This window comes from Piliocolobus tephrosceles, chromosome 7 (genome assembly GCF_002776525.5).
Source record: "Piliocolobus tephrosceles isolate RC106 chromosome 7, ASM277652v3, whole genome shotgun sequence".
Lineage (NCBI taxonomy): Eukaryota > Metazoa > Chordata > Mammalia > Primates > Cercopithecidae > Piliocolobus > Piliocolobus tephrosceles.
This window is the reverse complement of record NC_045440.1, coordinates 20,448,235-20,470,485: the sequence shown is the minus strand read 5'-3', so window position 1 is coordinate 20,470,485 and position 22,251 is coordinate 20,448,235. Positions and strand designations below refer to the sequence as shown.

Genomic DNA, 22,251 nt, shown 5'->3' with positions numbered 1-22,251 from the left:
CAAAAAAAAAAAAAAAAAAAAAGCAATAAAGATGTGGTATATATTCACACAATGGATGGATTAATCAATAAGAAGGAACAAACTGCTGTGGCATGGATGAACCCCAAAAATATGTTAAATGAAAGAAACCAGACATAAGAGACCACATATTGTATGATTCCATTTATGTGAAATGTCTAGAAAAGATAAATCTATAGAGACAGAATGTAAACTAGTGGTTGCCTGGGTCTGAGGGTAGGAATTAGGATGAACTGTAAATGTGCATGGGGGCTTTTATTAGGGTGACGAAAATGTTCAAAAACTGATTTATGGCAATGTTTGCACCACTCATTAAATTTATCAAAAATTATTGAATAGGATAAATTATATGATATGTAAAATATATCTTTTTTTTTTTTTGAGATGGAGTCCAGTTCTGTCACCCAGGCTAGAGTACAGTGGTGTGATCTTGGCTCACTGCAACCTCCGCCTCCCGGGTTCAAGTAATTCTCCTGCCTCAGCCTCCCAAGTACCTGGGATTACAGGCTCCTGTCACGATGCCCAGCTAATTTTTGTATTTTTAGTAGAGACAGGGTTTCACTATGTTGGCCAGGCTGGTCTTGAACTCCTAACCTCATGATCTACCCGCCTCGGCCTCCCAAAGTGCTGGGATTAAAGTGTAAGCCACCACACCCAGCCTAAAATATATCTTTTTTTTTTTTTTTTTTTGAGACGGAGTCTCGCTCTGTCGCCCTGGCTGGAGTGCAGTGGCCGGATCTCAGCTCACTGCAAGCTCCGCCTCCCGGGTTCACGCCATTCTCCTGCCTCAGCCTCCCGAGTAGCTGGGACTACAGGCGCCCGCCACCACGCCCGGCTAGTTTTTTGTATTTTTTAGCAGAGACGGGGTTTCACCGTGTTAGCCAGGATGGTCTCGATCTCCTGACCTCGTGATCCACCCGTCTCGGCCTCCCAAAGTGCTGGGATTACAGGCTTGAGCCACCGCGCCCGGCCCAAAATATATCTTAATAGAGGCATTTTTTTAAAAACGCACATTAAAAAATAAGCAGAGCACTTTGGGAGGCCGCAGTGGGCAGATCTCTTGAGGTCAGGAGTTTGAGACCAGCCTGGCCAACATGGTGAAACCCCATCTCTACTAAAAATAGAAAAATTAGCCAGGCATAGTGGCACAAGCCTGTAATCCCAGCTACTCAGGAGGCTGAGGCAGGCGAATCGCTTGAACCTGGGAGGTGGAGGTTGTGGTGAGCTGAGATCATGCCACTGCACTCCAGCCTGGGCGACAGAATGAGACTCTGTCTCAAAAAACCCAAACTCAAAACAAAAAGAAACGCCACAAAATAACATACAGAAACTACAGTGAACAGAACCAGATCCAGAAATATTTCAAAAAATAGTGTCACTGAACACAGAATATAAATCAATAGCACATTTCATAAATATGAAACAATATGTTTCAAGAAATAAAGGTGGCAATTGCAACAATGAGTAAAGAGCAAAGGCAGGCCAGGTGCAGTGGTTCACACCTGTAACCCCAGCACTTTGGGAGGCTGAAGCGGGCAGATCGCTTGAGCTCAGGAGTTTGAGACCAGCCTGGGCAACATGGCAAAACGCTATCTACAAAAAATAGTAATAAAAATAAAATTGGCCAGGAATGGTGGTGCATGCCTGTAGTTCCAGTTGCTTGGGAGGCTGAGGTAGGAGGATCACTTGAGCCTGGAAGGTCGAGGCTGCAGTGAGCTCTGATTGCGCCACTGCACTCTAGCCTGGGCAACAGAATGAGAGCCTATCTCACAAAAAAAAAAAAAAAAAAAAAAAAAACGAAGGTAACCAACATTGATAAGGCAAGTTTGGCAAAGAACCAAAATAGAACTTATAAAAAATGAGTAATGTGATAGAAATTAAACACTTCAAGGAAAATTACACGAGAGAATATACACAGCTAAAGAGAGACACAATGAATTAGAAGATCAGCTGAAATATTTACCTAGAATGTAGCACAGAGACAGAGATGGAAAACATGAGAGGCTAAAAACACAGAGAACAGAGTGAAAAGGCCCAATAAAGTTTGAGATGGAGATAACACAGAAAAAAGAGGAAAGGCAATATTCAAAGGTTTAATGGGTATGAACTTTTTAGATGTGATGAAAGATACAAATCTTTAGCTTCAAGAAGACCAGTGACTCTGAAACAGAGAAGTAAAAAGAAATCTACACTCAGCACATCATCATTGTAATGCAGAATACCAAAGGCAAAGAAAAGATCTAAAAACACAGTCATAAAGAAAAAAAACACACTATCTATAAATGAGTGAAAAGTGGACTGAGTAATATTAATAGAAAAATCCTGGAAGACACTCACTGGTATAATATATCCACAGGCCTGAGAGACTAAGGGAAAAAAACCTGTCAACCTAGATATTATATACCCAGTGAAATTTTATTTCCAAAACAAGGAAAATTGTTTGGAATAAAATAAAGCATTTTCAGAGAAACATAAACTGACAGATTTACCTCCAACAAACCCTCTCTAACGAAATTTCTTAACATGAAGATAAAGCAAAATGGGCCAGGCAAGGTGGCTCACCCTGTAATCCCAGCACTTCGGGAGGCCTAGGCAGGCAGATCAGTTGACACCAGGAGTTTGAGACCAGCCTGGGCAACATGGTGAACCCCTGTCTCTACTAAAATACAAAAATTAGCCATGCGTGGTGGAGCATGTTTGTAATCCCAGCTACTTGGGAGACTGAGGCATGAAAATCGCTTGAACTCAGGAGGTGGAGTTTGCAGTGAGCCAAGATCATGCCTTTGTGTTCCAGCCTAGGCAACAGAACAACACTGTTAAAAAGGAAAAAAAAGGCCGGGCGCGGTGGCTCAAGCCTGTAATCCCAGCACTTTGGGAGGCCGAGACGGGCGGATCACGAGGTCAGGAGATCGACACCATCCTGGCTAACAGGGTGAAACCCCGTCTCTACTAAAAATACAAAAAAAACTAGCCGGGCGAGGTGGCGGGCGCCTGTCGTCCCAGCTACTCGGGAGGCTGAGGCAGGAGAATGGCGTGAACCCGAACCCGCGAGGCTGAGCTTGCAGTGAGCTGAGATCCGGCCACTGCACTCCAGTCCGGGCGACAGAGCGAGACTCCACCTCAAAAAAAAAAAAAAAAAAAAAAGGAAAAAAAAAAGAAGAAGAAGTAGAAAAAATGCCCCCAGAAGGAAAGTCTAGGAAGAAAAAAGGAATCATGAGGGTAGTAAGTGACTGAATAAAGGGGTAATAATAGTGTGCAATAGATGGATGACAGCCTAGATCCTCAGAAGGCGGGGCCTGAGACAAAGATTTAGTGCAAGTATTTGACTGGAGAGTGTGAGCCCAGGGACTAGGAGTGAGGGACAGGGGAATGGTGTAGGGAGGGAGGGAGAGCTTACTCAAAGATGCATTAGGAAGTTGGCCACTGCTACAATGATCTGGTTGCTGTATCCGTCAGGACCATTTGAGAAGCCATAGGAAGTCCATAGCAAGACTACCTATCCTACAGGAACAAGGAGGATACTTGCACCATTGACTCTCTCCTTTCCTTTGGTCAAAGACACACCTCAAGGAATGTTAAACCCTGGTACTTTGTAGTTGTACCATGGTGTTCCCATCCTGTTCCATGCCTTGTCATCAACACGAAAGTCTCAGGGAAGAAGGGAGAAGATGCACAGAGCAAGCCTGAGGTTAAGTACTATCAGGTTGTATCTGTATAGACCTGGTGGGTACCCACAGAGAACTGGTCAACATAGTGCTGGCTAAATAAAGAGAAAGGTAAGACTGAGAAGATGTGAAAAGGTTCACAGAGATGTCCAATACAATGAAGTTTTTAAAAAGCAAAAAAAAAAAAAAAAAAAAATGATAGAGCTAAGAAGTTAAGAAAAATAGTCATATAAGTCAGGAGAGAGATAATTATAATAAAAGCATTATAAGGTTCTGGAGGAGGGTAATAAGAATTAACTTTACACTCACTAAGTATGCACATTAAAATTTTTAAAAGAAATAAAGTGAGCCTACACAACATAGTGAAACCCTGTCTCTGCAAAAAATTAAGAAAAAAAAATTAGCTGGGCATGGTGGCACACGCCTGTAGCCCCAGCTACTAGGGAGGCTGAAGTGGGAAGATTCCTTGAGCCCGGGAGTTTGAGGCTGCAGTGAGCTGTGATCATGCTACTGCACTCCAGCCTGGGCAACAGAACAAGACCCTGTCTCAATTTTTTTTTTAAGAAATAAAATCTATATATTTCCAATCAGTGGAGGAAAAACAAATGAGAAAAAAATTAATCTAAACAAAAAGGCAAAGAAGAATAAAAATTTATCACAGAAAAATCTGGACAAAAGGGAAACATAAAATAAGTGACAGAAATAAATTCTACTGTGTTAGTAATTACAATATAAATATGTCGAACTTTCCAGGCAAAATGCAGAGATTGATCAGACGCAGTGGCTCACCCTGTAATTCCAGCACTTTGGGAGGCTGAGGTGGGTGGATCACTTGAGCTCAGGAGTTCAAGACCAGCCTGGCCAACATGGTGAAACACTATCCTGACTAAAAAAAAAAAAAAAAAAAAAAAGCAGAGATTATCAGATTGGATTTTAAAAACAAAAATCCAGCTATATAGTGTTTAGTAGGTACAGATAGACATAAGTAGACATAAAATACAATGATAGAGAAAGGTCGAAATTCAGATGGTGAAAACATAGGCCCAGTGCTTTGGGAGGTGGGAGACGACTTAAGGCTAGGTGTTCAAAACCAGCCTGGGCAACCTGGTGAGACTCCATTTCTACCAAAAAAAAAAAAAAAAAAAAAAAATTAGCTGGGTGTGGTGATGCATGCCTGTAGTCCTAGCTACTTGGAAGGCTGAGGAGAGAAGAGGGCTTGAGCAGAAGAATTTGAGGTTACAGTGAGCTAGGATCCTGCCATTGCACTCTAGCCTGAGTGACAGAGTGGGATCCTATCTCTCTAAAAAATAAGAATAAATAAAATCAAGCAAGCATAAGCCCCCAAAAAAGCAAGCAAGCTGGAGTTGCCATGTCAATATCAGACAAAGAAAACCTTACAGCAAAAAGTAGTATTAGAGAAAAAGGGGCTCACTTAATAATGACAAGATTTAAGGAGTTATAACAATTCTAAATTTACATGCAGCTAATAACATAGCATCAAAATATATAAGGCAAAAGCTGATTAATACGAAATAGAAAAATCTGCCAACGTAATAGGAAACAATAAGCTCTCAGTAATTGACCAATCAAGCAAACCAAAAAAATTAGAGAGGCTGTGAAAGATTTGATTGACACAGATAATATGCTTTATTGCCTTTATTTTGTATTTGCCTATATTTTGTATTTGCTGTATATTAATACAAAATATATTGCCTATATTTTGTATTTGCTGTTTGTTTAACAAATACTTACATAGGGCTTATTATGGACCAGGCTTTTGTCAAGAACTGCAAAGTTTTTTTGACCTAATGCCTTTGAGAGCCAAGATGGTGTCATTGGTTACTTCAGTGAAATTCAGGGATAAATTTCATACCACCTTTTCTGATTGGATGACTCCCATTATAAGGGTAACTCCCCATAGAGTATACATAAATAACAAGTCAGTTACCTCTGAGCAGTTTAGGGTAGCCTCATTTGACGAGATCTCTGCAGTTGTCTGAGGGTCATACAATCTACTCGTGGTGTTTCCTTAAGGTCTCTTACCACTCACTATAAGGTTCAAGTCACTGTGATTTACAGAAGGAGGCAAATTAATGCCTGGCCTCCACATACCAAGGGTGCTCATGGTGGTCCTGGGAAAAAACGTGTTGTTTATCATTTTTGGGCCCCCCAAGTAGGATGTTACCTCAGCTGGGTAGGCACAGGTTGACAGTGCTTCCAACATAGCCTCCCAGAAAGTCTGTAGCTCTAGGGTTCCTAGACCAGTTCAAAAAACTGGATATGGTCCTTATTTTTGTTCTTTGTTTTTTGTTTGTTTGTTTTGAGACAGAGTCTCACTCTGTTGACCAGGCTGGAGTGCAGTGGTGTAATCTCAGCTCACCGCAACCTCCAGCTCCCAGGCTCAAGCAATTCTCCCGCCTCAGCGTTCCAAGTAGCTGGGATTACAGACGTGCTCCACTGCCACCAAGCTAATTTTGTTTTTGTTTGTTTGTTTGTTTGTTTTGTATTGTTAGTAGAGACGGGGTTTCACCATGTTGGTCAGACTGGTCTTGAACTCCTGACTTCAAATGATCCACCCACTTCAGCCTCCCAAAGTGCTGGGACTACAGGAATGAGCCACCATGTCCAGCCTGGTCCTTATTTTTGAAGGAACTACAAGAAGGTAGCCAGCTCACCCTGCTGTATTTATCCACACCACCAGCCAGTGGCATTCATCCACTCAGTGGAATGGCTGAAGAATGGCTAAAGGAATGGGGGTGAGGAAGGCATCTGGAGGTGCTGATTGATGTTTTATGGGAAGGTGCAAGAGATAGGTCCAGGTCCAGCCCCTGCTGATGCCAGCAAACTTTTAGCTAAGATGAAGGAGAATGATGATCAAATCAAGGTCAGAGCAGTCTGGCAGGGGCTGGCAGACTTAGCAGCCAATTAAACGTAATGGGGCCGGGCGTGGTGGCTCATGCCTATAATCCCAGCACTTTGGGAGGCTGAGGTAGGTGGATCACTTGAGGTCAGGAGTATGAGACCAGCTTGGCTAATATGGTGAAGCCCCATCTCTACTAAAAATACAAAAGAAATCAGCCAGGCATTGTGGCATATGCCTGTAGGCTGAGGCAGGAGAATCACTTGAACTCGGGAGGTAGAGGTTGCAGTGAACCAAGATCGCGCCACTGCCCTCCAGCTTGGGCGACAGAGTGAGGATTTGTCTCAAAAATAAAATAAAATAAAATAAGGGGCTTGCAACAGTTTGAGAAAACCGGGGTATTTTCCTTTGTAAGGAGGCTCCAGAAGCAGTTCTGATAGACAAAGATCATTACTGTCCTTCTCTCTCCCATACCTCCCAGGGACTGAGGTGGTCCCTGTGGTCCCTTCCTGGCCAAAGTCATTACTCTCCCTCCACGGTATCTCATTCCAGTAGCTATAAATTAACCTTCTGTCATACCCAAGCCTAAGGGTCAGGTACAAGAAGGACAAGGCCATTTTTTCTCTAGAAATCCAGGCCAAAAGAAATACCTAACAATTTCATTATTTGTTATTATTATTTTTTTGGAGACAAAGTCATGCTCTGTCACCCAGGCTGAAGTGCAGTGGCATGATCTTAGCTCATTGCAACCTCTGCCTCCTGGGCTCAAGCAATTCTCCTGCCTCAGCCTCCTGAGTAGCTGGGACTACAGGCGCACACCACCACACTGGACTAATTATTTTTGGGATATTTTTAGTAGAGATGGGGTTTTGCCATGTTGCCCAGGCTGGTCTCGAACTCCTGACCTCAAGTGATCCACCCGCTTCGGGCTCCCAGAGTCCTCCCAAAGTGCTAGGATTACAGGCGTGAGCCACTGCACCCGGCCCAATTTCATTAATTAAATAGTTAGGTCTAAATGTCTTGATACATATTCATGTCTTCACAACTTAGTAGCCATTTGAAAGAAAGAATACATATGAGTTGAAATAAAAATAATACTTTTATCCCATTTTTTTTTTGAGATGGAGTCTCTCTCTGTGGCCAGGCTGGAGTGCAGTGGCGTGATCTCGGCTCACTGCAACCTCTGCCTGCCGGGTTCAAGCGATTCTCCTGCCTCAGCCTCCCAAGTAGCTGGGACTACAGGCATGTGCCACCACACCCAGCTGATTTTTGTTTTTTCAGTAGAGACGGGGTTTCACCATGTTGGCCAGGCTGGTCTCAATCTCTTGACCTCGTGATCCGCCTGCCTCAGCCTCCCAAAGTGCTGGGATTATAGGCGTGAGCCACTGCACCTGGCACTTTTATCCCATTCTTAAGTAACCACAATTACTTGCTAATGGGATGTGCTGGGAGCTGCTGAAACCTTGGTATCAGGTTGGACACCACCACACTCATTTCCTCCACACTGGTATTCATACAATATTTACTTTTTATCACAGCAACTGCAGAAAGTCCAACTTCACAAAGTTAGAATGTTATCTAAAGGATAACAATCTATTGTTGAAACCATGATCTATCTTTTCATAGCAGTTTGCATGATTTCCTACAGATGTTGAGTATAATCATGTTTCCCTTAAATTTTTTTTTTTTTTTTTTTGAGATGGAGTCTTGCTCTGTCACCCAGGCTGGAGTGCAGTGGCCTTGTTCGCCAGGATGGTCTCGATCTCCTGACCTCGTGATCCGCCCGCCTCGGCCTCCGAAAGTGCTGGGATTACAGGCTTGAGCCACTGCGCCCGGCCCGTTTCCCTTAAATTTTTAAAATATTCTCTGGTGCTCCATGGGGCTTGCTGCTGTGGTACCTTGGGTGCCTCAGGACACAGTTTGAGAACTGGAGTCTCACACAGAATTGTTCTTCAGTTTGGGGAACAAAATTCTTGGAGAAAAAAATCAAAATCAGATTGTCATACCTTTTTCTTTTTTTTTTGAGATGGAGTCTTGCTCTGTTGCCCAGACTGGAGCGCAGTGGTACGATCCTGGCTCACTGCAACCTCCACCTCTGGGTTCAAATGATTGTCATCCCATAGCCTCCTGAGTAGCTGGGATTATATGTGTCCACCACCATGCCCAACTAAGTTTTGTAGTTTTTTAGTAGAGATGGGGTTTACCATGTTGGCCATGCTGGTGTTGAACTCCTGACCTTAGGTGATCTGCCAGCCTCGGCCTCCCAAAATGCTGGGATTATAGGCATGAGCTACCACACCTGGCCCAGATTGTCATACTTGATGTTACTTCATAATTAGTTTGAATGTTAACAAATTATATAAAGAGTTAATATTAAACACACACACACACACATATACACTTAATCAGCATTGAATTTGAGTCCCCTAGGCCCCCTTTTGGCTGGGCAGCCACCACGGGGTGAACTAACGAGGTGGGATGGGGCTGCCATTAGGAGAAAGAAAGAAGCATCGTGCCCAGAAGCAAATCCTGAATTTTCAAAATAGTTCTATAGAACACCTCCGCTTTTCATCTTGATTAGTACCCAGGCAGTGGTCAAGAGGGAAGGCTCTCTTTCTAAGAATGGTCATATTCAGTGACCAAACTATCTTACTAATATGTAGGGACCAGGAAAAGGCAATGGAGGCAGAGTCAGAAATTGTATTGAGCTGATTTTTGAGGAGGCTGTTCCAACACTCAACAATACTAGATGGCTGGGCCCAGTGACTCATGTGTGTAATCCCAGCAGTTTGGGAGGCTGAGGTGGGAGGACAGCTTGAGCCCAGAGTCAAAACCAGCCTGGGTAACATAGAAAGATTCATTCTCTAAAAAATAAAAAATAAAAACAATTAGCTGAATGTGGTGGCAGATGCCTGTAAGTCCCAGCTACTTGGAAGGTTGAGGCAAAAGGATCACTTGAGCCCAGGAGTTCAAGGCTACACTGAGCTATGATCACACCACTGCACTCCAGCCCGGACAACAGAGAGAGACCCTGTCTCTAAAAAAATAAAAAATAGAAAATACTGGATACCTGTGGGTGGTGGGCAGTCTGAAAGTCCCCTTGATGACGTTGTGCCCATTGCCATAAAAGGTGGTTAGACTGCAATGTCCAGAAAGCCAGAAGTATGACAAAGATTAGTTTAAAGCACCTCAAAGTTAGTTTCATGTGCCAGAATCAGTTGACTGGACCAGGACAACAGCACTGTAACCTGAAAAAGTGTCAACAGCAGTGAGCCAGAAGCCCCAAAAGGGGTTCAAAGGTTGGATGGACTCAACTGCCACACCCTGTGCAATGCGGCCTCCTCCCTGGAGACAAACGGCTTACCTGTTATTCCTTTTATTAGGAGTCACAAGTCTGGCATGCAGTGATAGCTTGTGCATCTGAAGCAGAGTCCTCTACTGGGTGCCCAGTCTGTGGTGGGTGTGCTGCCATGTCCGGTACAATGATCGATCCAGAAAGCAAAGGTGTTAGTCTGGGTGGTGCAGACTTAATTGGCACCTTGATTCCAGCTGGTCTCATCAGAGAATACACCCTTACCATGGGCACCTAGATTGACCAAGACAGTTCAATCAGCAGCTGCAATTTGTTTCCACAGTTCGTGGCCAAAGACAAAAATCCTTTTTTTTTTTGAGACAGAGTCTTGCTTTATGGTCCAGGCTGGAGTGCAATGGTGCGATCTTGGCTCACTGCAACCTCTGCCTCCCAGGTTCAAGTCATTCTCCTGCCTCAGCCTCTGAAGTGGCTAGGATTACAGGCACCCGCCACCACACCCAGCTAATTTTTGTATTTTTAGTAGAGATGGGATTTCACCATGTTGGCCAGGCTGGTCTCGAACTCCTGACCTCAGGTGATCCGCCTGACTTGGCCTCCCAAAGTGCTGGGATGACAGGCGTGAACCACTGTACCCAGCTGACATAAATCTTTTTTAAAAAAGTATTACTTTTAGACATGTGTCTCACTATATTGCCCAGGCTAGAGTGCAGTGACTGTTTACAGGTGCAGTCACAGCTCACTGCAGCCTCTAACTCTTGCGCTCAAGTGATTCTCCCACCTCAGCCTCCCAAATAGCTGGGACTGCAGGTGTGCACCCATACCAGGCTAGAGAAATATTTAATCTGCCAGTTTGTAGTTTTCCAAGTGGCACAACTAAGGAGCTAGGTCATTGTTAGCAGCCTGAGTCAGTAAAAATATAATAGGAGGTTCATCAAAGAGGGCTGACCAGGGCTATGAGAACAGCTGTGAGTTCTGCCTACCAAGTGGAACGACCATATCTGCTTTCCATTCCGCACAGCGGCCCAGTGGACAGCACTGACTTCAGCTTAGCCAAGCCATCAGTGAACCAGGCACAGGCTTTTAGGGGAACCTCTGTGGATTGTGAGCTGTGGGGCGGAGGATAAAATTTCCCCTAAAAGAATAGCTGCCGTTTTTGTTGTTGTTGTTGTTGTTGTTTTATGTAAAGCCAAAACGCCACTAGGCCCAGGCCAGCTGCATACTGAATGTATCATTTCCATCGGACAAGACAGGCTTGTCAGGCCCTTCCCACACTGTTAGCTTTGAGTTGGAATCATGCCACCCCAAAATGGGACTAATCAGTCACAAGGCCTTCATGAGGATGTGCTGTGTACACTTTGTCAGGTGCTCAGGTTTTTTTGTTTGTTTGTTTGGTTTTTGAGACGGAGTCTGGCTCTGTCGCACAGGCTGGAGTGCAGTGGCACAATCTTGGCTCACTGCAAGTTCCGCCTCCCGGGTTCACACCATTCTCCTGCCTCAGTCTCCCGAGTAGCTGGGACTACAGGTGCCTACCACCACGCCCGGCTAATTTTTTGTATTTTTAGTAGAGATGGGGTTTCACTGTGTTAGCCAGGATGGTCTCGATCTCCTGACCTCGTGATCCGCCTGCCTCGGCCCCTCAAAGAGGTGGGATTACAGGTGTGAGCCACCGCGCCCGGCAGGGTGCTTAGGATTTTTAAAGAGACAGCGTCTTGCTCTGTCATCCAGGCTGGAGTGCAGTGGTGTGATCCTGGCTCACTGCAACCTTGAACTTCTGAGCTCAAGCAATCCTCTCGCCTCAACTTCCCGAGTAGCTGGGACTACAAGTGAATGTCACCTCTCCTGGATAATTTTTTATTTTTTTATTTTTTTTTTGTAGAGATGAGGGTCTTGCATGTTGTCCAGGCTGGTCTCAAAATCCTGGCCTCAAGTGATCTTCCTGCCTCAGCCTGCCAAAGGGCTGGGATTACAGGCATGAGTGCTCGGTTTTGATGAGAACCCAAGAGCAAATTAAGAGCTGCTTTTCAAAAGGGGTGTATCTCTTAACGTCGCGAAGACAACAAATCTAAAATCCCCCAAGAGGCATCTCCAGGTGATGGTTGCCTCCCTTTGGCACATGCCCCAATCAGCAAAATCATCAATCAGCAGGACTTAGGTCAAAGGGGTCATTAGGGTTGTGGGGTCCCGAAGACCCTAGCACTGCTCTATGTGCAGTACTTACCGGTGGGTAGAATCCCCTTCAGCCTTTATGAGCATTCATAGAACATTGATGTAAAACACCAGTGCCTGTTGTACACACAGCTTGGGGAGCCACAAGGACTGTATGTTGAATAGACTCAAAGCCCTCCTCTATAAGGTCAGTGTCCTGGAAAAGTGACGGACATTCTTCCGCCGGGAGGAAGCTAGGAGACTTTCCTCCCATTATCAGTTTTTTTTCCCTATATGCTCAGAAATGTGGTTACGGATTCTTTATTTTTTTTTATTTTTTATTTTTTGGAGACGGAGTCTCGCTCTGTCACCCAGGCTGGAGTGCAGTGGCCAGATCTCAGCTCACTGCAAGCTCCTCCTCCCGGGTTTACACCATTCTCCTGCCTCAGTCTCCCGAGTAGCTGGGACTACAGGCGCTGGCCACCTCGCCCGGCTAGTTTTTTGTATTTTTTAGTAGAGACGGGGTTTCACCGTGTTAGCCAGGATGGTCTCGATCTCCTGACCTCGTGATCCGCCCGTCTCGGCCTCCCAAAGTGCTGGGATTACAGGCTTGAGCCACCACGCCCGGCGGTTACGGATTGTTTAGTGCATACTTACAGCATTCACACAATAATAGTCATGCCTCTATTCTTTCAACCAGAACTTATTTGGTGCCTATGATGGGCAAGAAATTAGAAGTCCTGGGGATACAGGCATGAACAAAACCATCTCTACTCTATAGCTTGTGTTCTAGGGGGAATATCAGACAGAAAAAGGAAATACATGATATGTCAGATGGTGACAAGTGCTATGGAGAAAAAGAAAGCAAGAAAAGGGGTGTAAAGAGTGTCAGAGGCCAGGTGCGGCTCACTCCTGTAATCTCAGCACTTTGGGAGGCTGAGGTGGGTGGATCACTTGAGGCCAGGGGTTCAAGATCAGCCTGGCCAACATGACGAAACCCCGTTTCTACTGCAAAAAAAAAAAAAAAAATTAGCCAGGTGTGGTGGCGCGTGCCTGTAGTCCCAGCTACTGGGGAGGCTGAGACATGAGAATTGCTTGAACCCAGGAGGTGGAGGTTGCAATGAGTCGAGATAGTGCCACTGCACTCCAGCCTGGGTAATAAAGTGAGACTGTCTCACAAAAATAACAACTTAAAAATTGAAAAAAAAAAGAGTGTCAGGGATGGGAGTTTACTAATTTATGTAGGGTGGTCAGGAAAGTCTCAGAGACCTGAAGAAATAGAGGAAACAAGACATGCAGCTATCTAGGGAAAGCAAGTTCTATGCAGGGAGAAAAATAATGGGAAAGCCCTGCACCTGGAATCGGCCTGCTGCAAGACAAAAGTAGCAAGGCCTGTGTGACTGGAGTGGGACAGGAGGCGAGTGGGACATGAGGCCCCTGGGGCCCCAGGAAGGTCCCATGCTAACTTCTGTAACAAACTGAACAGACTGGCGGTGGGTAGGAGGGGGTGATGTATCATTGAAGAGGCAAAATGGGGCCGGGCATAGTAGCTCATCCCTGTAATCCTAGCACTTTGGGAGGCCAAGGCGGGAGGATTGACGAGCCCAGGAGTTTGAGATCAGTCTGGGCAACATGCTGAACCCTGTTCCTATAAAAAAAAATAGAAATTATGTTTCTATATTTCATATCATGGTGATGTGTGCCTTTGTCTAAAAAAATAAAAATAAAAAGAGGCAAATGTAAAAATCTGATAAAAAGATGTTTGGCTGAGAGTGGTAGTGCTGGAAGTGGGGAGAGAGGCTAATAGTCTGGACAAATTTCTTTGGATTATTTGGAAAATGTAACCACACCACCATTATCACAGCTCAAAAGAATGAACAGGGCCGGGCGTGGTGGCTCAAGCCTGTAATCCCAGCACTTTGGGAGGCCGAGACGGGCGGATCACGAGGTCAGGAGATCGAGACCATCCTGGCTAACATGGTGAAACCCCGTCTCTACTAAAAAATACAAAAAACTAGCCGGGCGAGGTGGTGGGCGCCTGTAGTCCCAGCTACTCGGGAGGCTGAGGCAGGAGAATGGCGTGAACCCGGAAGGCGGAGCTTGCAGTGAGCTGAGATCCGGCCATTGTGCTCCAGTCTGGGCGACAGAGCGAGACTCCGCCTCAAAAAAAAAAAAAAAAAAAAAAAAAGAATGAACAACAATCATTTAATATTATCAAATATCTAGTCAATATACAAATGTCCCTAACTGTCTCAGGATTTTTTTTTTTAAAGTTTGTTAGAATTGTCAAAGATAAACAAAGCCAGGCCAGGCCCAGCTTCTCACCTGTAATCCTAGGGCTTTGGGAGGTTGAGGGAGGATAATCACTTGAGGCCTGGAGTTTGAGATCAGCCTGGGCAACAGAGTGAGACCCCTCTACCAAAAAATTTTAAAGATTACCCGGACATGGTGGTGTGTGCCTGTAGTCCCAGCTACTCAGGAGGCTGAGGTGAGAGGATCACTTTAACTTGGGAGGTCGAGGCTGCAGTGAGCAATAACCACACCGTTGCAGACAGTGTGCTAGAGTTTGACTACATCTCTAAAAAATTAAAAATTAAAAATTAAAAAGCCAGACACTAGTTAAAGCAGCGAAGACAGATTTTATTTAGTAACTACTAACAGTAGGGGAAACAGCGGAGTTCCATTCTAATTTTCAAAGAGGTAACTGGACCTCTTAAAGGGAGAAAGAGATGCAGAGTGTGGTGGCTCATGCCTATAATCTCAGCACTTTGGGAGGCTGAGGTGGGAGGATCTCTTGATCCCGGGAGTTCAAGGCCAGCCTGGGGAACAAAGTGAGACCTTGCCTCTATTTTTTTTTTTTTTTTTTTTAATTAGCCATAATCCCAGCTACTCAGGGGGCTGACATGGGAGGATTGTTGAGTCTTGGAGGTCAAGGCTGCAGTGAGCCATCCACCTCCCCATTCTCTTTCTCCTAAGACAGGATCTTGCTTTGTCACCCAGGCTGGAGGGCAGTGATGTGATCATAGCTCACTAGAAAGTTTAAAGCCATGATTCTGGATGAGATTGCTGAGGGAAGGAGGGGAGATGGACAAGAGAGACGTTGAAAGGCCAGAGCCCTGGGCATTCCATGTTTACAGCTGGAGAGATGAGGAAGTGCCAGGAAAGGAAGTGAGGCACACACATAGCCCCTGACATAAACCATCCACACTGTCATGGCTCGGTGGTCCAGGATCACCCGAAACAGACGATCCTCCTACTGATGTATCTTCAAAAGCCTGTAGTAGCCTAACACTAAGCCCCAGTGCCCATGCCACTCACCTCACTTCATCTCCTCACAACATTGTACCAACTATCTCACATCATCACAAGGATGAGTACAATAAGATGTTGAGAACCACATTTACATAACTTTTATTACAGCATATTGTTATAATCGTTCTTTTCTTACTGCTGTTGTTAATCTCCTATTGTGCTAAGTTATAAATTAAACTTGATCATAGGTATGTATGAGTAGGAAAAAACACAGTGTATCTACAGCTCAGTGCTTTCCAGTTTCAAATATCCACTGGGGGTCTTGGAACTTGTCCCCTGCAGATAGGAGGGGACTACTGTTTTGTATCCTGTGGGGCTGTATGTGTGGGGAGAGGGTGAATATGGGAGTGGTCTATATGTGTGTGGAGGGGATCCATATGTGTGGGTGAGTGGGTGAGGGAGGTGTTTGCTGGAGCCGTATCCTTTGAGTGGACAACAGGGAATGGGATCTAAGGCCCACAGAAGGGTCTGGTCTCAGGGAAGAGCAGACAGTTCATCCATAGGTTTCTTTTCTTTTTTTTTTGAGACTGAGTTTCGCTCTAGTTGCCCAGGCTGGAGTGCAGTGACACGATTTTGGCTCACTGCAACCTCCACCTCCCGGGTTCAAGGAATTCTCCTGCCTCAGCCTCCCAAATAGCTAGGATTACAGGCATGTGCCACCATGCCCAGCTAATTATGTATTTTTAGTAAAGACAGAGTTTCTCCATATTGGTCAGGCTGGTCTCAAACTCCCGACCTCAGGTGATCCGCACACCTCGGCCTCCCAAAATGCTGGAAGTACAGGCGTGAGCTACCACACCCGGCCAAACAGTTCATCTATAGGAACAGGAGACCAGAACAGGCACCTGGACACAGACTCAAGCTGTGGTAGTGGGAACCACACCCTCTCCGACTGCTTCTATTTTCTTTTCCTTTTTTTTTGACACAGTCTTGCTCTGTCATCCAGGCTGGAGTGCAACGGCGCAATCTTGGTTCACTGCAACCTCCGCCTCCCGGGTTCAAACAATTCTCGTGCCTCAGCCTCTTGAGTAGCTGAGATTACAGGTGTGTGCAACCATGCCTGGCTCATTTTTGTATTTTTAGTGGAGATGGGGTTTCACCATGTTAGCCAGGCTGGTCTCAAACTCCTGACCTCATGTCATCCGCCTGCCTCAGCCTCCCAAAGTGCCAGGATTACAGGCATGAGCCACCACGCCCGGCTGATTGCTTCTATTTTCTTAATGCATTAAGAAGCAGTGTCCTCAGCTGAGAGTGAGAACTGGGGAGAGGCATTGGAGGCTTGAGGATATAAGAAAAGGAAATGGGAGAGTAAACAGACAAGGAGAACGGTAGTTTATGTTTTATTTATTTTTAAAAATAAATCTTTAAATAAAGGTTCATAATTCCCCGACCCCTGCCAAATAACAGAGGCATGTATCATGTTTCCTTTAAGGAAAGCTCCTGGGAGCATCCTGTCTTAGTCCATCTGGCTGCTGTTACAAATACCACAGACTGGGTAATCTGTAAATAGAGATTTATTTCCCACAGTTCTGGAGGCTGGGAAGTCCAAGATCAAGATACCAGCAGATTCGGTGGCTGTGGAGGGCTTGCCCTCTCTGCTTCAAGCATGACAAGCATGACGCCTTGTTGCTGTGTCCTCACACGGTGGAAGGTGGAAAAGGGACAAACATTCCCTCAAGCCCTTTTATGAGGGCACTAATCCCATCCACGAGGTGGGAACCCTCACAGTCTGATCACCTTCTCATGGTCCCGCCTCTTAGTACTGTTGCATTGGGGACTAAATTTCAACATGAATTTTGGAAGGTCACAAACATCCAAACCTTAGCACTGCCCCATGTTTATGATTACATACCATTGTCCAGAAAGTAATGATAGAGCCACCTCTGCCCTCAAAAGAGGCTGAGAATGTGGTCTTTGTATTGAATGAGTACGTGCCCTCCTAAAAGTCAAGGCTTATTATCATGGAGGAAGGAAAGAGTGGATATTTGGATATTAAGGAACAACCAAGAGCCTCTATCACATCTTTTTTTTGTTTTGTTTTGTTTTTTTTGAGAGAGTCTCGCTGTTGCCCAGGCTGGAGTGCAGTGGAGTGATCTCGGCTCACTGCACCCTCCACTTCCTGGGTCCATGTGATTCTCCTACCTCAGCCTCCCAAGTAGCTAGGATTACAGGCTTGTGCCACCACGCCTAGCGAATTTTTGTATTTTTAGTTGAGACAGCGTTTCACCGTATTGGTCAGGCTGGTCTCGAACTCCTGACCTCAAGTTATCCGCCCGCTTTGGCCTCCCAAAGTGCTGGGATTACAGGCGTGAGCCACTGCGCCCAGCCTCACCTTTAATCTTGCCAAAGCCTTTACCTTAGTTTCCATAGAAATAAGAACTTTATCTTCAGCACTCACATTGTATCAGTTTATATATTTAATAAAAATTATGCATTTACCATCATTTTATGCATTTCTTTTTTTTTTCTTTTTTTTTTTTTTTGAGACGGAGTCTCGCTCTGTCGCCCAGGCTGGAGTGCAGTGGCCGGATCTCAGCTCACTGCAAGCTCCGCCTCCCGGGTTTACGCCATTCTCCTGCCTCAGCCTCCTGAGTAGCTGGGACTACAGGCGCCCGCCACCTCGCCCGGCTAGTTTTTTGTATTTTTAGTAGAGATGGGGTTTCACCGTGTTAGCCAGGATGGTCTCGAACTCCTGACCTCGTGATCCACCCGTCTCGGCCTCCCAAAGTGCTGGGATTACAGGCTTGAGCCACCGCGCCCGGCCTTTTTTTTCTTTTTTGAGACAAAGTCTTACTCTTGTTGCCCAGGCTGGAATGCAATGGTGTGACCTCGGCTCACCTCAATCTCCACCTCCCAGGTTCAAGTGATTCTCCTGCCTGAGCCTCCCGAGTAGCTGGGATTACAGGCATGTGCCACCACACCTGGCTAATTTTGTATTTTAGAGGGTTCTCCATGTTGGTCAGGCTGGTCTTGAACTCCCGACCTCAGGTGATCTGCCCACCTCGGCCGATCTCTGTCTCAAAGTGCTGGGATTATAGGCAGGAACCACGGCGCCTGGCCCAACATTTGTACACACACACACCAACATTTGTACACACACACACACACACACACACATATATATGTATTTTTTTTTTGAGACAGAGTCTCACTCTGTCACCCAGGCCAGAGTGTAGTGGCGTGATCTTAGCTCACTGCAACCTCCGCCTCCTGGATTCAAGCAATTCCCTGGTTCAAGCAATTCTTGGGCCTCAGTTACCCAAGTAGCTGGGATTACAGGCACGTGCCACCACGGGCCCAGCTAATTTTTTATTTTTAGTAGCGATGGGGTTTCGCCATGTTGGCCAGGCTGGTATCAAACTCCTGGCCTCAAGTGATCCACCCACCTTGGCCTCCCAAAGTGCTAGGATTACAGGCAGGAACCACGGCGCCTGGCCCAACATTTGTACAGTTTTAAAAACAGAACATTAATTACACATTTAACTACAAATGCACTGCTGATGCACATGAGAATAGATGCAAACATTCTGGAGGGAAAAATCTATCAAAAGCCTTAAAAATCTCATAGGATAGGACTTAGCAAACTCCTAAGTTTGCTAGGAGGCTGAGGGCTCAACTGATCCTCGCACCTCAGCCTCCAGAGTAGCTGGCACTATAGGCTCATACCACCATGCCCAGTTAATTAAAAAAAATTTTTTTTTTCTTCTAGAGACCAGGTCTTGCTACGTTTCCCAGGATGGTCAGGAAAACCATTTTAAATAGAGACTCCTAAGGAAATAATTGAGGATACTGGCAATTTAACAGGATTGTTTATCTTTTTTTTTTTTTTTTGAGACAAGCTTTCACTGTCACCCAGGCTAGAGTGCAGTGGTGCAATCTCGTCTCAGCTCACTGCAACCTCCGCCTCCTGGGCTCATGGAATCCTCCCGCTTCAGCCCCTCAAGTAGCTGGGAGTGCAGGCGCAAGCCACCACGCCTGGCTAAGTTTCGTATTTTTGGTAGAGATGGGGTTTTACCATGTTGCCCAGGCTGGTCTCAAACTCCTGAGTTCAAGTGATCCACCAGCCTTGGCCTCCCAAAGTGTTAGGATTACACCTAACCTAACTGTAATGCAGTTAGGGTGATGCAGCTACCACCCCAGGCTGCATCATTTTTTGAATGATGAAAAACTAGAAAAAAACTAAATAGCCCAGAAATGGGAGATCGCTTGGGTGAATTTTTATAGTACGAAGACGGATTCTAATATAACCATTAAAGTTGAGTTGTACAATGTAAGAGACATTTCTAAAGGAATTCTTGTGATCATCTTGCCCTGGGGAAAGGTCTGAGAGTCACACTGAATATAGCTAGTTTAAGTACTGGTCATGCTTTCATCGGGAATATACTGTTTTGAGGGAATGAATCGGAGAACTGTGTTGGCAGCACGGCACAATCTCAGGATGCTTCACTCAAACTGTGAACCCTTATACCAACTCTCATGAATATGGTTGGTGGTACCCACCAACCACTCCACTCCCACCACTTTATAAGGCAGAACCTGAACTGCAAGGGCCAGAAAGCGAAATACCCACATTTCCCTAAATCTCTTGTGCTAGCATTCTGGGCATGCATGAGGTTTTACCAGTTGAGGTTTGAAAGGTGGAGGTAAACTTGAGGCCACCTTCTTCACTTTGGCCGTTTTCCACTGCCAGAGCTGTGGATGAGCTTGACTCTCCTCTCTCTCACACCTGACATCGAATCCATCAGCGGATCATGCCGGTGCTACCCTTGAAATCAGTATCTAGAATCCAGTCACTTCCCAGTGCCTCTGCTGTTAGTGGCCTGGCCAAGTCACTGCCATCCACTGCCCAGGGACTCCATCAGCCCTGCTTCCCGCCTCACCCCCACACCAGCCAGCTCACCAGGTCACTTTAAGAATAAAGCCGGGCCGGGAGTAGTGGCTCACACCTGTAATCCCAGCACTTTGGGTGGCCAAGGCGGGTGTATCACCTGAGGTCAGGCGTTCGAGACCAGCCTGGCCAACCTGGTGAAACCCCACCTCTACTAAAAATACAAAAATGGTGGCAGGCGCCTGTAATCCCAGCTACTCGGGAGGCTGAGGCATGAGAATCACTTGAACCTGGGAGGTGGAAGCTGCAGTGAGCCAAGATCATGCCACTGCACTCTAGCCTGGGCAACACAGCAGGACTCTGTTTCAAAAAAAAAAAAAAAGCTGGGCGCGGTGGCTCATGTCTGTAATCCCAGCACTTTGGGAGGCCGAGGCAGGCAGATCACGAGGTCAGGAGATCGAGACCATCCTGGCTACTAACACAGTGAAACCCCGTCTCTATTAAAAATATAAAAAAATTAGCTGGGCGTAGTGGCAGGCGCCTGTAGTCCCAGCTACTCAGGAGGCTGAGGCAGGAGAATGGCGTGAACCCAGGAGGCGGAGCTTGCAGTGAGCCGAGATCGCGCCACTGCTCTCCAGCCTGGGCAGCAGAGCGAGACTCCGTCTCAAAAAAAGATAAATAAATAAATAAATAAATTAATTAATTAATTAATAAAGCCAAGGTCCCTATGGTGGCCTAAAAGCCCTCTCTCTCCCTCAGCTCCAGCCAGTCTCTGTCTGACTCTTCACTCAGCCCAGAGCACTCTCCTCACCTGCATGTGATCCCGCTGGTTCACTTCCTCAAACTATACCTTCTCAAGGTCTACCCTACTTGCTGCAACATGCCCGGCACCACCCAGAATCCCCTGTTCCCTGCAGGTTCCCAAACTCTTGTCACCTTTTAACCTCCTTCCTTAAGCTTATCCTCTGTCTCCCTCACTAGAGCACAGGCTCCTCCAGCAGGACACAGCCCTTTGTTTAACCACTGCTTTCCTAACTCCTGCAGGGTGCCTAGCACACAGCAGGCACTTTCTTCAGGTGTGCCAGGGTCCAGGTACAGCTGTGTGGTTCCCCAGAGGCAGCTGGGGCTGTGGGATTCCCTCATCCCTGGCTGGCAGCTGTGGCAGTGTGTTGTGTTCTAGAACTCAGTAGAGCTCGAGTCTCCACCCTCCCGATTGTGGAAGAGGGTGTAGCTCCCTCACCATCTGTTCTACGGGGTTCTGATTCCTGGATGCTCAACCTATGGCTCATTCCTCCAGCCTTCCAACGAGTCTATAAACTTCTCTTCCTCTATTAACTCTTTCTGCTTAGAATACCTAGAATGGTTTCTACTTGTCCAGTGAAACCTCATGCACGCCCTGGAAAATACACAAGATAAAGTCTCCTCCAGGCCAACAGTGATCAAGACTGCATTTTTCTTTTTCTTTCATGTAAGCTTTCTAGATGTAAAGACTGCATTTTTTTTTCTGACTAGATCTTAAATGTAGATGAGCCAAATAACAAAGTCCAACTTCTGACTCAGTTTTTGGGGAGACAGATCAGCGTTTACCCCAATGGAAGGGAACAGAAGAAATGCTTTAGAAGAGCTGAGGCAGAAAGTGGCCACGGCAGAGGGCTCCTAAAGCTGGCATCCTATCACCATCTCTGTTTTTTCAGATGACAACCCTAAGACCTGAGCCCCTTCTGGACCCCACACTCCACCTGTGGAACTTCAGTGGGGCCTTGTGTGGCCGAACCACAGTCCAATCATTTGTCGCTAGCCACCACCATCTCGAGGGGAAATGCCCCAAATGTGGAAGTATCTGACACCAGGACTGGGGATTGGAGCACTGGATGAACAGCGTGGGTGCCATTCTTTTACTGTGTACTGTCCTAAGAAAGAAAATGCTTTCCCTTTGAAGAGCCTAGTGCTGAGTGCCCCATTCAATCGGACCACGCAGGGCGGTCTGAGGATTAAAAGATGCTACCTTTAATTCTTTCAGCTAATTCAGAAGTATGTGAAACACAAGATACTCATTAACGTGGAAGAACTGGATGTGTGTGCATGTGGGTGCGTATTATTTATTTTTCAG

At 45.9% G+C, this 22,251-nt stretch overlaps 1 long non-coding RNA gene across 1 annotated transcript in view; it reads left to right on the top strand.

Moving 5' to 3' along the window:
* LOC116418860 overlaps positions 1-22,152 on the top strand; it is a 26,871-nt gene extending 4,719 nt beyond the window's left edge. The window contains exon 2 of the long non-coding RNA XR_004229028.1: positions 21,836-22,152. This is a non-coding gene — a long non-coding RNA (uncharacterized LOC116418860). The remainder of the gene's footprint in view (positions 1-21,835) is intronic.
* The last annotated feature ends 99 nt before the right edge of the window (positions 22,153-22,251 follow it).